Below are 17,822 nucleotides of genomic sequence, written 5' to 3'. Positions count from 1 at the left end.
CAGTAACATCATAAATTTAAGCACAGCCTCAGCAATGTAGCCACTTATCAAGAACCTGGATGAAAATAAAAAGCATTTTAAATGTGGAAGGTCATGGATCTAGTGCAAACCTCAGTATTCAATCCATAGTAATTGAATGCAAAACCAAAACTTGGGAATTCCGATGGCAGAGAAAATAATATTTTACACTGTCCTGGCCTTCAGGAGGGCAGTGTGCCCCAAGTAGCTTTAACTTTCACATCTTTCTTGCAGTTTGACTTCAAGCAATAATCAAATACATGAGAGATATAAAAAATATAGAATGTGCTTCAAGGACACCAAGCCTCAGTCCCAGTACAGAAGGCATTTGCAGTGATATTCTGAAGTGCATGATGACCACAGTTACAAAGCAGAGAATCTAACAACACTGTTAATGAATTTAGTTCAAAAATAAAAAGAACCATCAAATTCTCTTCATACTAAGCTCTCCAAATCCTGAGAGGGTATATTCAGTAACATATTTACATTTATCCCAGTTAAAAGGTCAAAACATTGAAAGGGTTCAACTTCTTGGCAGTAGATCAATGTCTACTGGATGGTAAACCTTATGCTTGGTGTGCTGACTAAAGTACATATATAAGAAAAATTCACAAAGATTTGATTTGTTGATTTGTAGATGATTTTTGTCTCTTTTTTAACCTTTTTAACTGTATGTTGATTTTGATTTATTTACTTTTGAGACAGAGTTTTGCTAAGAAGTTCAGACTGCCTTGAACTCAGGTTGTAGCCCAGGCTGACCTCAACTCACAGCAATCTTGCTGCCTCAGTCTTCAAACTTCTGACATTAAAGATGTTTACTACCAAACCTGGCTCTCGTTTCCTTTTTAAATTTTCTCCAAAATAAAATTACCCAGGATTATGTGATAATCTCATAGTTTACAAAATGAAATCAGAAAGCACTGAAAATACACTGAAGGAGATTCAAAATCCTCACCAACAGAAAACATAGTGTAACATAACATAACATAATATAGCATAAAAACACAACAAACCAAAATAAGAAAACAGGGATGGAGGTCTAATTCAGCAGTATAAGTGCCCACTTGGCAAACCTGAGGTCATAAGTTCAATCCCCAGTACCAAAAGAAAACAACCACCTAACTCTGATTTTTAAAACTGCTTCCAAGGGTACCTTAGCAGTTTGTAAGTTAACCATACACAAGACATATAATCTGGCAATTTCACACCTAAGTATTTTTCTTTGAAATAAAAGTCTATGTCCACTCAAGACCATCTATACAAATGGTTGTGGCAGCTGGCATTCAAGGGCCAACCTGGAAACAGAACAAATGGGATCAGCAGAGCGGTGACATACGCATGAACAAGTCACACTTGGTTGGTTCAGCCCCATGATAGTGTGTGGTAGATCAACCACCAATAAAAAGCAGCACAGGGGGAGTCCAGCACAGAGATGCTGCTTGAAGGAGACCAACCAAGAGCATCAAGACTGAACAGGCTCAGTGCCATCACCTCCAGGAAAGACAAACTACCCAGCAGAGACACAAAGCCCATGGTCTATTTGGGAAGGGAGGACAGGAAGTGAAAGCAGTGGCTAGGAGACAAGTTCCCCAGTAGTGATGCCCATGTGTCCTTCATCAGCATGGGGTGATGATGTCCACAGCCTTGCAAAACCTCCCCTTGCATTCACCACCTGCTGTCCCTCCTCACAAGATGTCAGAGTACACAGCACTGTAGTGTGTGGCTGAAGGAAACATCTAAGGATAAATAAGTGATCATTCATAGGCACGTGAGAGGAAAACTTGCTATGAATTCTCCTCCCCTGGACACATGAGTGTTATAACATGAAAGGTTTTATATCCTTCAGGGAAAATTATAATGGGCATTCTGGGAACATCTCCATGCTCCTTAATGAAGTTGAAATGGATCTAACGTAAGCCCAGAAAACACAGTCAAAATAAAATTTGACAAATCTCTAAGTGAAGACACTGTGCACCTCATCCTCAAGGGAAAACATTTTTTGGATGGAAAAGTGTGTTTGGTACCCTGCCTGCCACATCTGAAGCATCTACATGTTTGTTGCATTACAATCTTCAAAGTGCAGAAAAGTCTAAAAGCACACATTTTTTTGAGTTTTTTAACTTGCTGTTTCTAAGGAGGACAAAGATGAGCTCACAATAAAAACAAAGGAAGCATCAGAGGGGGAGCCTCAACTGTGGACCCCAGCACATGACCTCACTTCCTTGGTGACAAGTCCAAACAGAACTCTGAAGGCTCTGGTCACCAGACACCTTAGTCTGATGACATTTGACCTTCACAGACCTTTGGCTTGAGAGAGTGAACAAGGAACATGTTGTGCTGCTTTCCCAGGTCTCGCGGCACTAGCCTCAAGATCCCGTGTCATTGAACCACAGGGGAATGTATGAGAGGATGGTTCACCTGGCCCAGATCCTTCAGGAAGCTCACCTGGAAACATGCAACCATCATAGACAGCTCAGGCCAGCACTCACCAGCCCAGGCCAGAAGCTCCCAGAGAAAAGAGGGAGCCCAGAACAGGTATCCCTAGGCTCAACCACCAGCCACTCAGAGACACTGAGCCCAGGACTAGTTCAGATACAGGGAAGTTATGTTCTCACCTGAGCAGCCCTGTGGGACTTTGCCACCTGTGTATTCAAGTCGTGGCCATGTGCAAGCACCTCAGCCTTGGTTTACAACACTGAACTGGGGGATGCTGAGTGAGTCCAGAGTGCAGGGTCACTGAGGAAGAAATGGGGGCTCCATGGCAAGGGGATAGCTGTGGCCTTAGCCCCATGAAGACATGCTGCAGAGGCTATGCTGATTCTCTTGGATGACCTTCTACCCCCCCTCACCTACCCAGACTTGGGGAAAGATGTTTTGTTCATTGGAATTTAGATTATAGAATCACTGTAGGGGTTTATGGTGTGGTCAGGGCAGGTATTCTTGGGGATGGCCAAGTGTCCATGGTCCACAGGAATCATTGGAAAGTGGGTGAATCTCATCAAGACACAAATACACATGGAGACACCCTGTGTGAAGACACTTTTCTGGGTACTGTCCATGGTATTGTAAGCAGAACAGGTGCAACCAATTCCTTTTTGAGTTTTGATGTTCATTTGAAGCCGCAAAGTCAGCACTGGCAGTAGAACACATTGTTCACCTCGAGGCAGTTTTTTGGGTCCCAGGCCTCCCTAGATGTGGGGACAGACCGTGCAGGAGGAGTTCTAAGGAGGCAGAGAGAACTGGGAAACAGATCTTTGACTGGCCTAGACACTGCAGAAAGGCAGGACAGACACTGATAACTCCTCACTTCTGAGATATTCATGGAGCAGCAGCCCTGAGCCCTTGATTGCAAAGACATGGCAGATATCAGTTTTTGCCTTTGTTGAGCTGACCTGCAGTGGGGAAGGACAGGGAAACACTGTGTCAGGCTTCCCTGAAGAAGGGAGTGGTGTCTTACCACTAAGCAAGGACTGCCACCCATGGAGCATTCTGTTAGCCTCTCAGGGATCCCAAGGCCCACACTGCCAAACTGTATTTAGGAGATGGTGGGAATGGATACTGCACTTGCTGGGCTAGAGGCCCATGTGCCCCCCTAAGGTAACCTGTGTAGGTTACCTATGTAGGTAGTGTGAGAAGAGAGGCCAGACCTCTCACTTTGCTACCTCCCTGTTTGCTCCAGGTCCGCATCTCTTGTCCTTGACTCCTCATTGGAGATGAACTCCAAGGTGGATCCCCAGGCCAGGCTTCTCAGGGACCATCTGTAGCCTCCTAAGGCCCTGGAGCCTAAGTCACAGGATAAGGACCCCTGGGATGTGGGTTGTGGCCTTGAGGGGAGGGAATTTACTGGGGAACTCAGCAATGTGCCCAGATGATGGGAGACCCAGGAACATGAGCCCCTCAGCAGTCAGTGTGGGGATGCAGTCTGGGAGGCTTGACTGGGGCTGTGTTCATGCACACAGCTGCCTCTGACAGGCAGTGGGAAGGTTTGGCCCTGAGAAGTTCCAGGAAAGTCAGTGTTATTTTCTCCTCCTGCAAATGCAGAGGCAATTTCAGTGCATGCTGAGGTTGCACCCAAGGAACTCCTGCCAGCTCTACCTGCAGCTGCCTCAACAACTCTGTCCCCAGAGCAAGAGCAGGCTCCGGGATTCAGTTTTCCACCAGTTGAAGAGCTGGACCTCATAGTGGCTCCCCAGCAGGAGTCATCCCTTGAGTTCTACCTGCAGAGAACCCTTGACCCACACCTGCCATTCCCCTCTTACAGATTTACATATCATTGTATTCATTGCTACCTTTATTTCCCAGAGATATAGCAGCGATGTAACCAATATAAATAAAGTTTAAGATTTCAGTTATATTTAAAATAATCATCCTGGTAGCATTCTGTGTATTCTCAATGTTTTGAAAATTTCACCACTGCCCACTTCCAGAACATTTTCCATCTCAATTGTGTACAAAATGGTGTTTTATTTTCTTCACCCTCCTGCTCCATCCAGCCACCATGCATGTTATGTCCTCATAATTTACCTCTGCTACATTTTCTACATCAATGCCATCAAGTTTCTCTTCAGGCAGAGGGTGCTGGATGTGGCTTTTTAATGTTGCTTTTTTGTGAGAAGGCAGAATCTTAAGCTAATGTCCTTGGTTAGTCAATCATAGAATCAGTAAATTATCCAGTATTCTTTTCTGGGGCAAGAAATACATGTTATGGTTAAATATACAATGCAATATGAGTGAATAATAAAGGACATAGTGCCTGTTGTTACAACCAGGAACAGTGGCCTCCCTCCAAGGTGCTACTCTTTCAGTCTCATTTTAGGGTCAGCCTGAGTGTTTTAACTATAGGGTGGGGATTGTGTCTCAGGGACCAGCTTCTCACAGATTGCATGTAGAATGTAGAGACACGGTCCTGTGACACTCTATCCTGTAGGAAGCAACCACCTTTGTAAATCTCATCTTGTGAGTTAGATTCTTAGCAGTGGAATTTATCTATCATAGTCATAGGAGCTCAGGTAGGACAGTTTCTGTCCATTGGTCTGCATACAGTGTCCAGGCACAGAACTACATGGTGATCTCTGGCAAATGCAGCTCTACAAGCTGTGGTGTTCCCATGGGGATACTTCGTCCCCATGACATCTCAGCAGACAGCACAACAGCATGACATGGCCTCACCTCTGATTCTTGAAGATGGATGAATATTGCCTACAACTTGACTCACTTTCTCTTACAAATTACTGAATCTCAGACCATTTTGGACAATCACAGCTCCAGGTTCCTAGGGGAATTTTGTTCCATATTGCCCCAAGGAAGTTGTAAAATCCTCTTGATTCAGCTCCTTCACAAGGTAATAAGTTTTGTATTTATATAGGAGGGTTGAACTGAGGGCCTTCCCACAGAGTGACATCCCCAGCCCCTTTTAGTTTTTGATATTTAAATTTGACACTGAGTCTCACTGTGCAGCTAAGTTGTTCAGTCTGGGCTCGAATATGTGACCCTCTTGCCCTAGTCTGGTAGAGCATGAGGATTACAGAGACTCAAACCTCAAATGATTTCACTAGGCATTTTTTAGAAACCAACTCCAAATCTACTGCTATAGTCTGGCTGACCACCTTTAGAACATGGTTGATTTGTCTCTCTTTCCAGGCTGTACCCAGGGGTCATTCTATGCGATGTCAATAACTTTCTGCACTTGAGTCTATAATACCAGTACATAGAAGCAGTTGCACTGCTTAGGGAATGTAAGGATGGCCAAACTGATGAACTTCTGTCTTTTCATGTTGCCACCAGGGAATCATGTCCAGAGGTGTGTCATTTCCACCACCAGGCAGGAGGAACCAGCCCGGTGTGCACTGTATTCATCTGCTTCCCACCCCTTCCTGGGTTTCTCTTCTATTTCTATACACTATATACTTGGGATACCAGGGGCCAATTTTCACAAATGTCATCTCATACCCATGATGATGTCTCTAGGAAGCAGATGACAGGATGACATTCATAGTGCATGATGTCTTACCTAGATTTACACAGGAAGTCAGAAGGAGCAGTTGGGTCTAAACGCAGGTCTTTTTCTTGAGAAATGGCACCCTGGCTACACTGCTGTTTTTTCTTTCCTATGCGGAAGCTTTGCCTCCTACAAAGCAGCCCTTGCCTCGTTGAAGCTGTTCTCTTCACTGTGAAGGACACCGGAGAGTCATTTCATGGGCTTCTATGGTATGCAGAGCAGTAATCTCTGGGGGATACCAGAGGAGTCAGGTCCACACAGACATCATGGAAGAAGCTGGAGGGTGCCTTAAATCATGCATGTACCAGGCACTGATCATGATGTAATGCCAAGAACAGATGCAACCACTGCCGTCTTGGTGCTTCCATTTTTTCCAGGCCATGCAATGAATTTAGACCAAATACTACCATTATTATAGACTACGTTCCTGGCCTCTGTACATGGGGACACAAAATTGGGGAGGGATGTCATGGGAAGCCACACAGAATGGGGTGATGCATCACTATATGAACTGAAGATGAATGAAAGGCAGGCAGGACACACTCCATCTGCTCACTTCTCAGATAGAGAGCAGCGCCCTGTAGAGTACCCATGAGTAGAGTAACACTGAATACACCACTCTCTTTCTCACAGAGGCAACATGCCATGAGGTCAGGAAAGGGAGATGCATATCAGGCTTCCTGAGGAATGGAGGACAGGTGGTCACAGCACTGTCCAGGGACTTCCACTAGCATGTGAGGGTGCCTGGGTCAGCATTGCCCCTTTCAGGGCACAGTGATGGCTGGGGCTGGTCTCTCTGTAGCTAGAGCAAGAGGCTGGTGTCCAACTCCACAGGATGCCTTGGAAGGGCAGTTTCGGAGGGAGACCAGACCTGTACTGCTGCTTACACCTCTCCTGCCTAGGACCAGTGCTTCCCTTAGTGACTCCTGGCAGGTGCTGCTTACCAAGTTGGAACACCCAGTCCAAACGAATCTGGGTCTTTTGGAACAACCTGAGTTCACTGAAGCTGAGAACTACAGTGAGCAAGGTTTGGCTTTGGTCTATTACTCTCTGGGTAGGGCACGCGGCACTTTACATGGAGAAAGGCTCTCAGACTTGGGGCCTTCTGCAACACTGAGGCATGCACAAGTGTGTAGGGTGAGTCAGTACAGGAAATGTTCCTGGGGTGGATTTGTGCACAGTGCTGTCTCTGAGAGGCCCTGGGGGGCTTTCTGGGGCCTGCAAGGATCAAGGACAGTTGGTGATTTTTCTCCCTCCTCTGAGGCAGGGCTGGTACCTGACAGAGCTCAAGTCCTACTTGCTGAGCTTGTGCCAGCTCCACCTCCAGTGACCTCACCAGCTCTGGGATCAGTGTGAAAGCTATGCCCAGTTCAGTACCAGGTCTTCATGAATTTCAGAGCTGGGGCTGTTGCTGGCTCCATGGTAGACATCCTGAGCTCCCCTTAGGGCCAAATCCTGCAAAGTACTTGACTTTCCCTTCCCTCCCTTTGTACCCCTTATATATCTTTCAGTTTTCACTTCTGCTCTTATGTCTGTAATGCTTATAAACATTACATTTTTTAGTTAATCTAAATTAACAATTAAGATTTCATTAGTTTCCACATGTTCAAATCAGTAGCCCATAAGTGCATCACCAATTTATACAATCTTCACATCTGTCCAGTTTCAGCTTTCTGCTCAGTTTTGGACCCATCCATAGCCCTGTTCTCTCCTGCTAGTCCCCATGTGGCTTCTAACGTTTCTCTTGATGTGATTTGCTACTCTGAATCTTTCATATCAGTGCATCAGATTCTGTTTGGCCAAACATTACTGGAGAAGACTGGCTGCTATTGCTCTTTGATAGAAGAGAAAATACCAGATAGACAAAGTCTACAGGGAAAATGTAGAGACCATGTGTATATACTTATCCTTTCATATTGGAACAGCTTTCCCATGATTTCAGTGACAGAAGGGAGATTGAAAGTTCTGATATATCACATTTGAAAAACAGAAACAAGACTAATGTAGAGACCACAGCAGGAAACCTTTCCATACAACCAATAGTCAGATAGATGATTGTTTTTACAGGTGTGAAAGATGTCTTAAGAGTCCACTTTGTGATAGAAGTGACAAATTCTTTTAACTTAAAGGCAATCACCACACATGGCTAGCAAGTACAGAAACTGCTGACCCTCCCAAAGCTGATTCACACAGGGACACATCCCTGAGATGTGCGTGTCCCTTTTTGATGGCTGGTTTTAAGGCAAGTGCTGAACAGCATTGGTGAAATTATGGGGTGCACAGCAGAGCCTTGACCCGCAGCTTCCATCAGAGTTATACACAGGTTTCCCTGGAGCATGCAAGGCTAAGAATAGAGACTTCTCCCAGAGAAAAACTTGCACAATTTTTCAAGATTTATGTTCAAATGTTTGATGTCACAGTAGTGTTTGAAGCAGGAAGTTATTGGGACCTTCTCTACCCTCCACATAGAGTGTGCACAGGAGAGCTACCCAGAGCATGCTGGGCATGGTGGCTGGAAAGAACTCTGCCCTCGTCGCAGAGCCACAGATATGAAAGTCTAGGGGTGACACTCTCACAGCAGCACAAGGCTTTCCAAGGGCCAGCCAGTGCACAGAGTCTCTACTGCAATCCAATGCTTCCCAAAATCAGGACCAGCATGGGGCAAGGGCATTTGGATATCAGGGTGGCCAAGTAGCTAATGAGCAGCCCTGCCTGACACAGCTGTGCAAAGCATGTCCCTCTGGGGATAACCCTCCAGCAGGTCCAACTGACTGCCTTTTTCAGGTCTGGCAGCAAGGAAGTCACACAGAAGCACAGCAACACAATTGAAGTTTGGTCAAACTAAATTGCTTAGCTTCCTTTGAAGAAATGATTGAAAATGCACAAGTCTGGAGAAATAAGGCTGAGTAAAGTGCTCTTCATGTTGTGTAAATAAACTGGCCCCTGACAAGACATGGAAATAATGCTCATGAATGGGTCTGCAATGGCAGAGGCATAAAATCCCATGCATGCAGATTTCATAAATGCACATAAAAATGGCAAATAAATGCTGCATGTACATGATTTCCCTTTGGCATTGCCCTAAAAAAAGGGAAATCCCAGCAGCAACCTGGATTTACCATGCCACCTCAGTAAACTCGGGGCAAAACCTACCACACCATTCCATCACCCAACTTTGAAGGGTCAGCAGATCTGGCCCCTGCATGTTGCTGCTGCTGGGTGACTATTTCTAGGTGTTTCTATCTGCACAAGCCATCTCCGCCTCTCTCAGCTCATGGCTGCCAGTATGTGGGTTGGACTGTGTGTTTACATAAAATCCAATCATGAGTTCAGGATGGGTGGCAGCCTCTTGTCTACTGGAACTTATTTTTCAAGTTTGGGCATAAGAAATCTTAGACAATGTGCTTATCCAGTTGAGGGGAAATGAGATTGTTTGAAATAAATGCAGGAAACTCATTTTGTCAGTGGCAGATTCAGTTGGTACTGCAGCCCATATTTGCAGGTAAAAATACATGAGTCAGAGTACTCTTGTCAAGATGCTAGAAGGCAAAGAAATATCCCCAAATTGAGTTTCTGCTTTGGTTCCTCTATGCTACGAAACAGCAGATTGGATTATGAGCAATCAAGCACATGGGTTTGAACTGCAGTAGAAATTTGTAAGAACGTCAGTTGACTGGGGCATGAAAAGACTAAGAAAGTTTTTTTGCAAAATGCAATTCTAAAAATATGTTTAAATAAGTAAAGAAACCAGAAAAAAAAGAACAAAAAGAAAAAGTAATGACAATTTTGTGTTTTGTTCCAATGCCACAGGCTCAGTCAGAAAGGAGAGGATCAAAATTTGCAGACTGGAAGGGTAAATGTGGTCAGGGATCTTGGTGCATGTGGGACTGAGAGTGTGCCCCACCCTCTATGCCAACTGAATGCACGGCAGAACCTGAAGCCTGGTGGAGGCTGAGGCCAGGACCCAGGAACTGCGGACCCTGGACCTGAGAAGGCAGAGCCTTGGCTGCACCCTGGCAGGGCCACAGCATGGATATGGTGGGGGAAAGGGGTGTAAGGCAGGCAGTGCTGGGCTCCTCTGCATGCTGCTCACTCCCTGGGCTGCCTAGAAGCAGGAAGATTCAGGACTTCCTTGCTGGAAAAATAAAAGGTCAGCCAAACCTCTTGCTGCCCTCTGGCAGTACCAGGCATAGATTCACATGGTGGCTTCTAGGGTGGCTTCTAGCACCACCACACCATGGAAGGACTTCGCATGACCTCATGTGTTAGAGATAGTGCTAAACAGAGTGTTGCCTTTCTGAATACCAAGACTCCTTTACAAACTCACACACACACACACACACACACACACACACACATACACACACATATGAAAAGATATTCAAAGCATATACTGCACATTTCATTATATATAATGTAATTAAATCATCTATTTTCATTTACCTATTCAAGAAATTGGCCACTATTTATTGTTAACTAAACTGAATAGAAGTAATATTAACTAGAGCACTTTAATCAGTTCAATGGAATAAGCAAATGGACCAAAAATAAATAGGCATCTCGCCCCCAGGATCATGGTCTGCCATTGATTAGCCCCTTTCTCCTTGTCCTCACCTGCTATGGGGGCCTCTGTGTCTTCAATGCTGGGTAGAGAGACGGCCAGGCAATAAACTCTCTGTCATCTCAGGTAACACCAGGGACATGGCCTGGGACATGGCCTTCTTGCTGCATTTTAAGTGGCTGTAATTTTATAATTGACACAGCAGCTCTGCTATGTTACATTCAGCGGTTTCTAACACAGCTTCTTCTTACACAGCTAAGCTGAGTAAGAAGAGAATATGGGTGTCATTAACCTCATTTTTTATAACGAAGCCTTAGATGTTGAATTTCCAGGTTAAATGTATACAGGTTGAGTTTCATAGTCACAGATTTCACACCTGAAATTTCTGCACAGAGTTGAAGCCTGGAAATGGAAGCCTAAAGCTGTGCAGATCTCTGTTGAGATCTGAAGGTGGGGGAGATGGACCAGGCAGAGGTGCTGGACACCATGACACCTAGCAGGAACCATGGCAAGAAAGGCCCAGATTCAGGCTTGCTGATCCATGAGTCAGATTCTCAGCAAAGCAGCACAGCTTGCAGGCTGGACAGGAGATGGCTGGAATGGCCCTGCTGCCTGAGCTCTTCCCTGCAGGCATGAGGCCCTCTGTATCACTCAGGGGACCTCTGTATAAGAAGGTCATCCTGTTACAGAGCCCATCTTGACTGAATGTCTTCCACCCAGGTGAAGATCTCAACTGCTGTATGTGGACTCAGCACAGCTGAGGAGCAGGACAGTTATTCACAGGGAGCAGTTCGGAAGATGGGGACACTGCAGGCAGGTCAAGATATGGAGCCTGAAATAACATGCCCATGACTGCTACAGTTTCCTCCACCAGAAACTGCATGACGAGAATATTTTGCTTAAAAAACTAAATAACTGAAAGTAGTTACTCATAAGAATATACACTGTAGGGTTAATTTAAGATACCAAAGAAAATGGCTGCATCCCTGAGTAAAATGAGATGTGATCCTTAATGGGTGTGTGCTCCCCTTTGGTGTCACTGACCCACAGACATCAGGGACAGACACACTGATGAACAGAGCAAAACTGAATACAGGTGATGGCTCAACAATCAAAACTGCGTAATAACAAGAAAAGCCAGCATAAGATAGGTCACTCACTGAATTCTTTCAAGTGTAAAGCAAGTAATAATCATTTTTTGATTCTTCCAGAAAATTGAAGGTAAACAACCAACACCAAATTCTTTGGATGATACAGTCACCCTGAGAATGAAACCAGAAAATAAAGTATTAAAAAACAACAACAACAAAAAACCCTCCAAAACACCCTACTGACCAATATTCCTAATGAACATCAGCAAAGTTATTCAGCTAAATGCTTGTGAGGTAAATTCACCATCACCTGAAAGTTAAGCACCACAATCAACACTGGACTCAATCTCAGTGGGGCAAAACCCCGTCCCATTGAAAAACAATTCAGTCACTTTCACAGAATGAAGCATAGCTAACCTCTCAATAGGTCTGGAAAAATTTGTTTTGAAATACCTCAAATATCACCATTCTTTCATAATAAGAACCTTTCACACACCATATGTAGGAGAAATGGACCTCAGTACAGCAAAGACCACGCATGACAAACCCATCCCTGACATGGTGCTCAGAGGCTGACAAGCTGCACGCTTTTCTTCTCAGGTCAGGAAGGAGACAAGGCTATCAACTCTTTTCAACACAGTACTCAAAGTCCTAGCCCTAGAATTTAGACAAGAATAAGAAATCAAATACTTACAAAACAGAAAGGAAGTGCTGAGGTTTGCTCTGTTTCCTGAGGCTGCATCTTTTCATATAAGAAACTTAAAACTCCAGTGAAAACCTTTTAGAACAAACTCATAAATATCTTAAGTTTCAGGGTACAAGATCCACATGCCCTAATCAATTCATTTCTATGCACTTCAAACAAACTGCAGCCCCAATTACAAGGAATATATTTCACTTCATAATTCATCAAAAATGGGTAATTCTAAGATACAATATTATCAAACTCACCTCTTCTTTGAAAATTGTAGAAATTGATGAAATGAGTGAAGCAGCACTAACAGAAGTAATGACAGACTATGAGGGATGGGAATGATTAATGTTGTTATAATGTACGTGCTACCCAGAGCAACCAGGTGTTTCAATGCCATTCCTGTCAAAATATCAATGCTATTTTCCTAGAAATGGAAAAAACAATATGAAAATTCACAAGGAAGTACAAGGAGTCATCTTACAGTCATAAAAAGAACATTATAGGTAGAGGAATCAAAATACCTGGTTTTCTGGCCTATTATAAAGTGACAACACTCAAAAGGGTCTTATAATGCAAGAACAGGGCTGCAGATTGAAACAACTGGTCCAGAGATAAACCAACTCCTTCACTCCCAGCAATTTTGATTTGTTTCTTTTTCCTTTCCTATATTTTTTCATTTCTTTTTCTGGTCAGGGTCTCCCTGTGTCTCTCTGGCCTGAGCTGAATTCAGAGTGTCTTGCAGGCTTGTCTGGAACTCCCAGGAATCCTGCTGCCTCAGCAGGCTGAATGAAGGCATTGCAGGCATTTTCACCATTCCTTGCTCAGCAAATGAGTCTTTTACGTTGCTATGATGAAACCAGGTCTGCTGGAGTTGATTGTCAGCCTAACAGTCTGAAAGGCTGAGGTGGAAACATCACAAATTTAAGGAGAGCCTCATCAATTTAGCCACTTATTCAGAACCTGGCTTAAAATAATAAGAGTTTTAAAGGGGAAGGCAAAGGAACCAAAGGCAAGACTCTGTTTTCAAATCCCTAGAAATTGAACAAAAAATAGAAGCAAAAATCAATACACAAAAACCAAAACCCAAAACCAATCCTTGGAAAACAGGACTGGAAGGAAAATAATGTTTTACACTGGCCTGGCCTTCTGGAGGGCAGCGTGCCCCAAGAAGCTTTAACTTTCACACCTTTCTGGGGGTCTGAATTCAAACAACCATCAAATTCCACGAGGGATCAAATACAAATAGAATGTGCTTCAAGGACACCAAGCCTCAGTCCCAGTGCAGAAGGCAATTGGAGTGATGCTCTGAAGTGTGTGCTGAGCGCATTTAAAAAGCAGAGAATCTACATCAGTGTTAATGGGATTTTGTCACACTCTCTGTGAAAGAAACTGCAGGCTAAGAAGGTAGCAGGTAGCTTAACTAGATCTACTCTTTCTGCAAAGTGCCTAAAGACCAAAGCTGAACATTTTCTTCTATGAATACACAATATTGCTACCAATTGCCAATGCAGGATAATGTACACCTGTCATATCAGCACTCTGGGAGGGTGAGGAAGGATGAGTAAAGTTTTAAGCATAGCCTGGGAAACTTAGAAAATTAGTGAGATCATGTGTTAACATTTGTAAATAACTTTACAAATGTATGAAACTATCAATCGTTTAGAAATCCCAGAAATCCTGGTGCAAGGTACATTAACCACTATTAATCTATAATTATTTTCACCATTTTATACACTCAAAAACAGTATTTTTATACGATTCTTATTGTCATTTCAAAAAAGATAGTAATCCATTGATCAAATTCTGGTTTGAAACATGTATTTAGGACAAAGAAAATGGGAATGATCTAATTCTCTTCATACTGAGCAACTCATATCCTAAGAGGGTATATTTAGTAGCATATCTGTAGTCATTGCAGTAAAAACTTTAAAAAATTGAAACAACGCAAACACCAGACAGAACATCAATGCCTACATGATGGTAAATCTTATGCTAGTTGTGTTGACTAAAGTACATACTCAAGAAAACCTCACAAAGATTTGATTTCTCAATTGACAGATGACTTGACTTTTCATTTTTATATTATTTCTTTGGTCTTTCATTCTTTATTTCTTTCACTCATGCTGTCTTTAGACAGGGTTTTGCTATGCGGTTCAGGCTGGTCTTCATCTTACCTTGAAGCTCAGGATGACCTCAAACTCACTACAATCCCCCTGCCTCAACCTTCTGAGTACTGGAATGACAGGTGTGCACCAACATCCCTGACTGGGTTTTCCTTTTTGAATTTTCTCCAAAACAAAATTAGTCAGATTATGTTATATTCTTATATTTTCTCAGGTTTATTATTCAAATTCAAATCAGAAAGCACTGAAAACCTGCTGAAGGAGTTTCAAAATCCTAACCAACACATAACATAGTGTAACATAACATAGCATGGCATAGTATAGCATAATAAAACAAAACAAAACAAAAACCAACAACCTAACTCTGCTTTAATCAACAGCTTGCAAAGATACTTTAAGAATTTCTAAGTTAGCCACACATCAGAAATATGATCCAGTAATTTCACATTCAATCACTTTTCTTTGACATAAAATTCTATATACATGAAAAAACATGTATAAAATTGGCTGTGGCACCCCGCTTTCAAGAATCAAGCCTTAAACAGAACAAATCACCATCAACACATAGGTGACAGATGCATGAACAAGTCACAGTTGGTTGGTTCAGCCCCATAATAGCAGGTGGTGACAGCACAGGGGGATGCCAGCAAGGAGACACTGCTTGAAGGAGACCAACCAAAGAGCATTGCCACTGAACAGGCTCAGCGCCATCACCTGTAGGAAAGGCAAACTACCCAGCAGGTACACAAAGCTCATGCACTGTTTGGGATGGGAGGACAGGAAGTGATAGCAGCTACTGGGAGGCAAGTTCCCCAGGAGTGACGTGCATGTGTCTTTCGTCCACACGGGAAAATGTTGTTCATGGCCTTGCAAAGACTTCCCTTTCTCTCACCACCTGCTGCCCTCCCCTCACAGGCTGTCAGAGTATGGAGCACTACAATGTACAGCTGAGGTAAACATCCAAGGACTAATAAGTAATCATTCATAGACATGTGAGAGGAAGACTTGCTAGGAATCCTCCTCCCCTGGACATGTGGGGTTTTAACATGAAACACTCACAGTCTTCAAGGAAAAATATTATGGGCATTCTAGGAACATCTCCATGCTCCCTAATGGAATTGAAATGAAACTAACATATACCCAGGAAAGCAAGTCACCCAAAAATGAGACAGATCTCTAAGTGAAGACACAGAACACCTCATTGTCAGAGACAATGGGCCTTTTGGATAGAACTGTGGGCTCAGCACCATGCCTGCCACATCTGAAGCATCTACATGTTTGCTGCATTTAAATTTTCAAAGTGTAGCAAAGTGTAAAACCACACTCAGTTTAACAGTTTTTCACCTGCTGTTTCTAAGAAGAACAGATTTATTCCACAATAAAAAGAAATTGGGCATTTGAGGGGGAAGCCCAGCTATGGACCCTAGCGTGTGACCTCATTTGCTTGGCAACAGATCTAAACAGAATTCTGAAGGCTCTGGTCACCAAGCACCTTTGTCTGGCAATAGTTGGCCTTCACAGGCACTTGGCTAGAGAGAGTGATCAGTGAATACATTATGCTGATTTCCCAAGCCTCGAAACCCCAGCCTCAGGACCCACCAGGGGAAAACTACCTGGGAACAAGTAAGAGGATGGTTCACTCAGCCCAGATACTTCAGGATGCTCACCGGGAACTGCCCAGTCATCAAAGGCAGCACAGGGCAGGATTCACTGGGCCCAGTCCCCAGGCACCCAGACAGAAGAGGGAGCCTAGGCCAGACGTCTCTAGGTTCTGCCACCAGCCACTCAGAGACACAGACTCCAGGACAAGGCTATTTAGGCCTGGCCACCACTGTGAGTCTGCACAAACAATTCCCTCCTTAGGTCATCAGTGAGAGAGGGCCTGAGGACAGGCCCTGAGGGCAGATGCTGCTGAGCAGGGGCAGGGAAACTGAGCCTGAGCCACTGTCATTTTCTTTTTTTTTAATTTTATTTAAAAGGAAAAAGAGAAAAACACAAAACAAAACAAAGCGGTGTAAGGGTACACGTAATACAGAACTACAAAAAACAACAACCCCCCCCCAAAAAAAGTAAGAAATCAACTGTTAATAGATTACATATTATCATCTTAGAAATAGTTGCTCAAATCACAGTATCAAAGAAAACAAAGTGGACATTCAAACAGAGAGACTGCAAACAGCTGTGTTCAATGATCCAAAAACATTAATATAGTCAGCTATTTAACACCCCTAAACACACTTGCTGTTATATCCGTTAGAGCTCATTTTTTCCCCTCTCTTTTTTACAACAAAATTTACACATTTTGGATTTTATTACTCCTTAGTTCTTATCACTTTTTTGGGGGAGAGAGAATAAAGCCAAATATGGTAAAACAAAGCTGTCAGTCAAAACCAAGGATAGACATAGCACATGATGTAAAACAGAGTACAAGGTTATCAACAATGGTTATCAATGATGTGTCTTGTTTCCTTAGAATTGTCTATCTCATTAGATATTATAAAGTTGAACAAAACAGTAGAGAACAAGACCAATAAAACTTAGGCATTGTAAACATTACAGAACTTCCAAAGGAGACAATAGTCAAACCAGAATGGGCTTCTTAGTGAATCTTTTTGCCTTCAAAGTAGTTGCTTATACCCTCAAACTTGATACTATCATACAGAATGGAACAGAGTCTAATCAGTCAAAACAAGATCATGGGAGTATTACAAGACTTCAAAACAAGTTAATAGGAAATCAAAAAGAGTTACTATTATATATCCTGCTATTTTTTTAAATTTTTCCCCTTAATTAAAACAAACATAAGAAATAACTAAATAATTTTTTTAAAGAATAAGGGAAAGATTGAGATAAAACAGGACATAACAAAATAACAATACAGGTCAAAGCATGACTGTTTCAGCAACCTCGTGCTTCACCACCAAATAACCCAACTTAATAGTAGTTACCATAGTGTCTGTCTTTTTACAGGGAGGGGAGATGTTGGCTTGGCTTCCAGGATTCCTAAGTTCCAGCATGGCGTGGATCTCAGGAGACCCTGCTAGTTCACCCCCTGGAAAGGCTGCAGTGGGCCACACTACCGCCGCTTACCAGGGAGGGGAGGTGCTGGCTTGGATTCCAGGATTCCTAAGTTCCAGCATGGCGTGGATCTCAGGAGACACTGCTAGTTCACCCCCTGGAAGGGCTGCAGTGGGCTAAACTACCACCGCTTACCAGGGAGGGGAGGTGCTGGCTTGGATTCCCAAAGTCCTAAGCTCCAACATGGCGTGGATCTCAGGAGACACTGCTAGTTCTCCCCCTGGAAGGGCTGCAGGCTGCCACCCTGCCTCCGCTTACA

Source organism: Cavia porcellus, unplaced genomic scaffold (assembly GCF_034190915.1).
Source record: "Cavia porcellus strain 051 isolate PalLab524CR breed Dunkin Hartley unplaced genomic scaffold, mCavPor4.1 scaffold_34, whole genome shotgun sequence".
Lineage (NCBI taxonomy): Eukaryota > Metazoa > Chordata > Mammalia > Rodentia > Caviidae > Cavia > Cavia porcellus.
The sequence above is the reverse complement of the archived record's forward strand: the minus strand, read 5'-3'. Positions refer to the sequence as shown.